An 8330-nucleotide genomic window follows, 5' to 3' on the forward strand; every position below is an offset into this window, starting at 1 on the left:
AACACCCGTCGTGGACGGAACGGGACATGCGCTACGGAAAACTGGGCAAAACCACGTACGAGGCACACACACGTACACGGACCCATGAACGGGCTGTACGTGGACACGGGAAAAAAGGGGCTGACGCCCAACATGGACGGAACCAGACGCGCGCCATGGAAAACATGGCAAAACCACATGCAAGGCACACACGCGTACATGGACCCGTGAACGGGCTATACGTGGACACGGGAAAAAACCGGCCGACTCCCTGAAGGAAATATGCCCTAGAGGCAATAATAAAGTTATTATTTATTTCCTTGTTTCATGATAAAAGTTTATTCATGCTAGAATTGTATTAACTGGAAACATAATACATGTGTGAATACATAGACAAACAGAGTGTCACTAGTATGCCTTTATTTGACTAGCTCGTTGATCAAAGATGATTAAGTTTCCTAACGATAGACATGAGTTGTCATTTGATAAACGGGATCACATCATTAGGAGAATGATGTGATTGACTTGACCCATTCCGTTAGCTTAGCACTTGATCGTTTAGTATGTTGCTATTGCTTTCTTCATGACTTATACATGTTCCTATGACTATGAGATTATGCAACTCCCGTTTACCGGAGGAACACTTTGTGTGCTACAAAACGTCACAACGTAACTGGGTGATTATAAAGGTACTCTATAGGTGTCTGCGACGGTACTTGTTGGGTTGGCGTATTTCAAGATTAGGATTTGTCAATCCGATTGTCGGAGAGGTATCTCTGGGCCCACTCGGTAATGCACATCAGTATAAGCCTTGCAAGCATTGCAACTGATGAGTTAGCTGCGGAATGATGTATTACAGAACGAGTAAAGAGACTTGCCGGTAACGAGATTGAACTAGGTATTGAGATACCGACGATCGAATCTCGGGCAAGTAACATACCGATGACAAAGGGAACAACGTATGTTGTTATGCGGTTTGACCGATAAAGATCTTTGTACAATATGTGGGAGCCAATATGAGCATCCAGGTTCCGCTATTGGTTATTGACCGGAGATGTGTCTCGGTCATGTCTACAAAGTTCTCGAACCCGTAGGGTCTGCACGCTTAAAGTTCGATGACAGTTATATTATGAGTTTATGTGTTTTGATCTACTGAAGGTAGTGCGGAGTCCCGGATGAGATCGGGGACATGACGAGGAGTCTCGAAATGGTCGAGACGTAAATATCGATCTATTGGACGACTATATTCGGACATCGGAAAGGTTCCGAGTGATTCAGGTATTTTTTGGAGTAACGAAGAGTTACGGGAATTCGCCGGGGAGTATATGGGCCTTATTGGGCTTTAGGGGAAAGACAGAGGAGACGCTGGGCGCCCCCCCAAGGCCTAGTCCGAATTGGACAGGGTTGCCGCACCCCCTCCATCCTTCTCTTCTCTCTCCCCTTTCCTTGACTCCTACTCCTACTACTTGGATGGGGGGAATCCTACTCCCGGTGGGAGTAGGACTCCTCCTAGGGCGCGCCATAGAGAGGGCCGGCCCTCCCCCTCCTCCACTCCTTTATATATGGGGAGGGGGGAACCCCTTGGAGACACAACAATTGATCATTGATCTTTAAGCCATGTGCGGTGCCCCCCTCCACCATAGTCCACCTCGATAATATCATAGCGGTGCTTAGGCGAAGCCCTGCGTCGGTTGAACATCATCATCGTCACCATGCCGTCATGATGACGAAACTCTCCCTCAACACTCAGCTGGATCGGAGTTCGAGGGACGTCATCGGGCTGAACGTGTGTTGAACTCGGAGGTGTCGTGCGTTCGGTACTTGATCGGTCGGACCGTGAAGACGTACGACTACATCAACCGCGTTATGCTAACACTTCCGCTTTCGGACTACGAGGGTACGTGGACACACTCTCCCCTCTCGTTGCTATGCATCACCATGATCTTGTGTGTGCGTAGGAATTTTTTTGAAATTACTACGTTCCCCAACAGTGGTATCGGAGCCTGGTTTTATGCGTAGATGTTATATGCACGAGTAGAACACAAGTGAGTTGTGGGCGATACAAGTCATACTGCTTACCAGCATGTCACACTTTGGTTCGGCGGTATTGTTGGATGAAGCGGCCCGGACGGACATTACGCGTACGCTTATGCGAGACTGGTTTTACCGCCGTGCTTTGCACACAGGTGTCTAGCGGGTGTCAGTTTCTCCAACTTTAGTTGAACCGAGTGTGGCTACGCACGGTCCTTGTGAAGGTTAAAACAGCACTAACTTGACAAACTATCGTTGTGGTTTTTATGCGTAGGTAAGAACGGTTCTTACTCAGCCCGTAGCAGCCACGTAAAACTTGCAACAACAAAGTAGAGGACGTCTAACTTGTTTTTGCAGGGCATGTTGTGATGTGATATGGTCAAGATGTGATGATATATAAGTTGTTGTATAAGATGATCATGTTTTGTTGAAGTTATCGGCAACTGGCAGAAGCCTTATGGTTGTCTCTTTATTGCATAAGATGCAAGCGCCAAGTAATTGCTTTACTTTACCGCTATGCGATAGCAATAGTTGCAAGAGCAATAGTTGGCGAGACGACCATGTGGCGACACATTGATATAGATCAAGATGATGGAGATCATGGTGTCATGCCGATGACGATGGAAATCATGACGATGCTTTGGAGATGGAGATCAAAGGCACAAGATGATGATGGCCATATCATGTCACATATTTTGATTGCATGTGATGTTTATCTTTTATACATCTTATTTTGCTTAGATTGACGGTAGCATTATAAGATGATCTCTCACTAAATTTCAAGGTATAAGTGTTCTCCCTGAGTATGCACCGTTGCGAAAGTTCTTCGTGCGGAGACACCACGTGATGATCGGGTGTGATAAGCTCTACGTTCAAATACAACGGGTGCAAAACAGTTGCACATGCGGAATACTCAGGTTAAACTTGATGAGCCTAGCATATGCAGATATGGCCTTAGAACACTGAGACCAAAAGGTCGAGCGTGAATCATATTGTAGATATGATCAACATAGTGATGTTCACCATTGAAACTACTCCATCTCACGTGATGATCGGACATGGTTTAGTTGATATGGATCACGTGATCACTTAGAGGATTAGAGGGATGTCTATCTAAGTGGGAGTTCTTTAATAATTTGATTAAGTGAACTTTAATTTATCATGAACTTAGTCCTGGTAGTATTAACATATCTATGTTGTATATCAATAGCTCGCGTTTAGCTCCCCTGTTTTATTTTTGATATGTTCCTAGAGAAAACTAAGTTGAAAGATGTTAGTAGCAACGATGCGGATTGGATCCGTGATCTGAGGAGTATCCTCATTGCTGCACAGAAGAATTATGTCCTTGATGCACCGCTAGGTGACAGACCTATTGCAGGAGCAGATGCAGATGTTATGAACGTTTGGCTAGCTCAATATGATGACTACTTGATAGTTTAGTGCACCATGCTTAACTGCTTAGAATCAGGACTTCAAAGACGTTTTGAATGTCATGGACCATATGAGATGTTCCAGGAGTTGAAGTTAATATTTCAAGAAAATACCCGAGTTGAGAGATATGAAGTCTCCAACAAGTTCTATAGCTAAAAGATGGAGGAGAATAGCTCAAGCAGTGAGCACATGCTCAGATTGTCTGGGTACTACAATCACTTGAATCAAGTGGGAGTTAATCTTCCAGATAAGATAGTGATTGATAGAATTCTCTAGTGACCATCACCAAGTTAGTAGAACTTCGTGATGAACTATAGTATGCAAGGGATGACGAAAATGATTCCCGAGCTTTTCATGATGATGAAATCGATGAAGGTAGAAATCAAGAAAGGGCATCAAGTGTTGATGATTAACAAGACCACTAGTTTCAAGAAAAGGGCAAAGGGAAGAAGGGGAACTTCAAGAAGAACGGCAAGGGAGTTGCTGCTCAAATGAAGAAGCCCAAGTCTGGACCTAAGCCTGAGACTTAGTGCTTCTACTGCAAAGGTACTAGTCACTAGAAGCGGAACTGCCCCAAGTAGTTGGCGGATAAGAAGGATGGCAAAGTGAACAAAGGTATATTTGATATACATGTTATTGATGTGTACTTTACTAGTGTTTATAGCAACCCCTCAGTATTTGATACTAGTTCAGTTGCTAAGAGTAGTAACTCGAAACGGGAGTTGCAGAATAAACAGAGACTAGTTAAGGGTGAAGTGACGATCTGTGTTGGAAGTGGTTCCAAGATTGATATGATCATCATCGCAGACTCCCTATACTTTCGGGATTAGTATTGAACCTAAATAAATGTTATTTGGTGTTTGCGTTGAGCATGAATATGATTTGATCATGTTTATTGCAATACGGTTATTCATTTAAGTTAGAGAACAATTGTTGTTCTGTTTACATGAATAAAAACCTTCTATGGTCATATACACCAACGAAAATGGTTTGTTGGATCTCGATCGTAGTGATACACATATTCATAATATTGAAGCCAAAAGATGCAAAGTTAATAATGATAGTGCAACTTATTTGTGGCACTTCCGTTTAGGTCATATTTGTGTAAAGCGCATGATGAAACTCCATGCTGATGGGATTTTGGAATCACTTGATGCTTGCGAGCCATGCCTTATGGGCAAGATGACTAAAACTCCGTTCTACGGAACAATGGAGCAAGCAACCGGCTTATTGGAAATAAGACATACTGATATATGCGATCCGATGAGTGTTGAGGCTCGCGGCAGGTATCGTTATTCTCTGACCTTCACAGATGATTTGAGCAGATATGGGTATATCTACTTGATGAAACATAAGTCTGAAACATTTGAAAAGATCAAAGAATTTCAGAGTGAAGTGGAAAATCATCGTGACAAGAAAATAAAGTTTCTACGATCTGATCGCGGAGACAAATATTTGAGTTACGAGTTTGGTCTTCAATTAAAACAATGTGGAATCGTTTCACAAATTCGTGCCACCTGGAACACCACAGCATAATGGTGTGTCCGAACGTCATAACCGTACTTTTTTGGTTATAGTGCAATCTATGATGTCTCTTACCGATTTACCACTATCGTTCTGGGGTTATGCATTAGAGACAGCTGCATTCACATTAAATAGGGCACCGTCTAATCCGTTGAGACGACAACGTATGAACTATGTTTTGGCAAGAAACCTAAGCTGTCATTTCTTAATGTTTGGGGTTGCGATGCTTATGTGAAAAAGTTTCATCCTGATAAGCTCAAACCCAAATCGGAAAAGTGCGTCTTCATAGGATACCCAAAAGTTACTGTTGGGTACACCTTCTATCACAGATCCGAAGGCAAGATATTCGTTGCTAAGAATGGATCCTTTCTAGAGCAGGAGTTTCTCTCGAAAGAAGTGAGTGGGAGGAAAGTAGAACTTGATGAGGTAACTGTATCTGCTCCCTTATTGGAAAGTAGTTCATCACAGAAATCTGTTCCTGTGACTCCTACACCAATTAGTGAGGAAGCTAATGATGATCATCATGTAACTTCAGATCAAGTTACTGCTGAAACTCGTAGGTGAACCAGAGTGAGATCCACACCAGAGTCGTATGGTAATCCTGTTCTGGAGGTCATGTTACTAGACCATGACGAACCTACGAACTATGAAGAAGCGATGGTGAGCCCAGATTCCGCAAAATGGCTTGAGGCCATGAAATCTGAGATGGGATCCATGTATGAGAACAAAGTATGGACTTTGATTGACTTGCCCAAATGATCGGCGAGCCATTGAGATTAAATGGATCTTCAAGAGGAAGACGAACGCTGATAGTAGTGTTACTATCTACAAAGCTAGAATTGTCGCAAAAGGTTTTCGACAAGTTCAAGGTGTTGACTACGATGAGAGTTTCTCACTCGTATCTATGCTTAAGTCTGTCCGAATCATGTTAGCAATTACCATATTTTATGAAATCTGGCAAATGGATAAACAACTGCATTCCTTAATGGATTTATTAAAGAAGAGTTGTATACGATGCAACCAGAAGGTTTTGTCGATCCTAAAGGTGTTAACAAAATGTGCAAGCTCCAGCGATCCATCTATCGATTGGAGCAAGCATCTCGGAGTTGGAATATACGCTTTGAAAAGTTGATCAAAGCATATAGTTTTATACAGACTTGCGGTGAAACCTGTATTTACAAGAAAGTGAGTGGGAGCACTACAGCGTTTCTGATAAGTATATGTGAACGACATATTGTTGATCGGAAATAATGTAGAATTATTCTGCAAAGCATAAAGGAGTGTTTAAAAGGAGTTTTTCAAAGAAAGACCTAAGTGAAGCTGCTTACATATTGAGCATCGAGATCTATAGAGATAGATCAAGACGCTTGATAAGTTTTCCAATGAGTACATACCTTGACAAGATTTTGATGTAGTTTAAAATGTAATCGTCAAAGAAAGAGTTCTTGCCTGTGTTACAAGGTGTGAAATTGAGTAAGACTCAAAGCCCGACCACGGCAGAAGATAGAAAGAGAATGAAAGGCATTCCCTATGCCTCAGCCATAGGTTCTATAAAGTATGCCATGCTATGCACCAGATCTATTGTATACCCTACACTCAGTTTGGCAAGGGAGTACAATAGTGATCTAGGAGTAGATCACTAGACAGCGGTCAAAATTATCCTTAGTGGAATAAGGATATGTTTCTCGATTATGGAGGTGACAAAAGGTTCGTCGTAAAGGGTTACGTCAATACATGTTTTGACACTGATTTAGATGTCTCTAAGTTTCAATCTGGATACATATTGAAAGTGGGAGCAATTAGCTAAAGTAGCTCTGTGCAGAGCATTGTAAACATAGAAATTTGCAAAATACATACGGATCTGAATTTTAGCAGACCCGTTGACTAAACTTCTCTCACAAGCAAAACATGATCACACCTTAGTACTCTTTGGGTGTTAATCACATAGTGATGTGAACTAGATTACTGACTCTAGTAAACCCTTTGAGTGTTGGTCACATGGCGATGTGAACTATGGGTGTTAGTCACATAGTGATGTGAACTATTGGTTAAATCACATGGGGATGTGAGCTAGATTATTGACTCTAGTGCAAGTGGGAGACTGAAGGAAATATGCCCTAGAGGCAATAATAAAGTTATTATTTATTTCCTTGTTTCATGATAAATGTTTATTATTCATGCTAGAATTGTATTAACTGGAAACATAATACATGTGTGAATACATAGACAAACAGAGTGTCACTAGTATGCCTCTACTTGACTAGCTCGTTGATCAAAGATGGTTAAGTTTCCTAACCATAGACATGAGTTGTCATTTGATAAACGGGATCACATCATTAGGAGAATGATGTGATTGACCTGACCTATTCCGTTAGCTTAGCACTTGATCGTTTAGTATGTTGCTATTGCTTTCTTCATGACTTATACATGTTCCTATGACTATGAGATTATGCAACTCCCGTTTACCGGAAGAACACTTTGTGTGCTACAAAACGTCACAACGTAACTGGGTGATTATAAAGGTACTCTATAGGTGTCTCCGACGGTACTTGTTGGGTTGGCGTATTTCAAGATTAGGATTTGTCAATCCGATTGTCGGAGAGGTATCTCTGGGCCCACTCGGTAATGCACATCACTATAAGCCTTGCAAGCATTGCAACTAATGGGTTAGTTGCGGAATGATGTATTACGGAACGAGTAAAGAGACTTGCCGGTAACGAGGTTGAACTAGGTATTGAGATACCGACGACAGAATCTCGGGCAAGTAACATACCGATGACAAAGGGAACAATGTATGTTGTTATGCGGTTTGACAGATAAAGATCTTCGTACAATATGTGGGAGCCAATATGAGCATCCAGGTTTCTCAATTGGTTATTGACCGGAGATGTGTCTCGGTGATGTCTACATAGTTCTCGAACCCGTAGGGTCCGCACGCTTAAAGTTCGATGACGGTTATATTATGAGTTTATGTGTTTTGATCTACCGAAGGTAGTTCGGAGTCCCGGGTGAGATCGGGGACATGACGAGGAGTCTCGAAATGGTCGAGACGTAAAGATCGATATATTGGACGACTATATTCGGACATCGGAAAGGTTCCGATTGATTCGGGTATTTTTCGGAGTACCGGAGAGTTACGGTAATTCGCCGGGGAGTATATGGGCGTTATTGGGCTTTAGGGGAAAGAGAGAGGAGAGGCTAGGCGCCCCCCCCATGGCCTAGTCCGAATTGGACTAGGGGGAGGGGCTGCGCCCCCTCCTTCCTTCTCTTCTCTCTCCCCTTTCCTTGACTCCTACTCCTACTACTTGGAAGGGGGGGAATCCTATTCCCGGTGGGTGTATGACTCCTCCTAGGGCGCGCCATAG

The sequence above is a fragment of the Aegilops tauschii genome, chromosome 5 (genome assembly GCF_002575655.3).
Source record: "Aegilops tauschii subsp. strangulata cultivar AL8/78 chromosome 5, Aet v6.0, whole genome shotgun sequence".
In the NCBI taxonomy this organism is placed as follows: Eukaryota; Viridiplantae; Streptophyta; class Magnoliopsida; order Poales; family Poaceae; genus Aegilops; species Aegilops tauschii.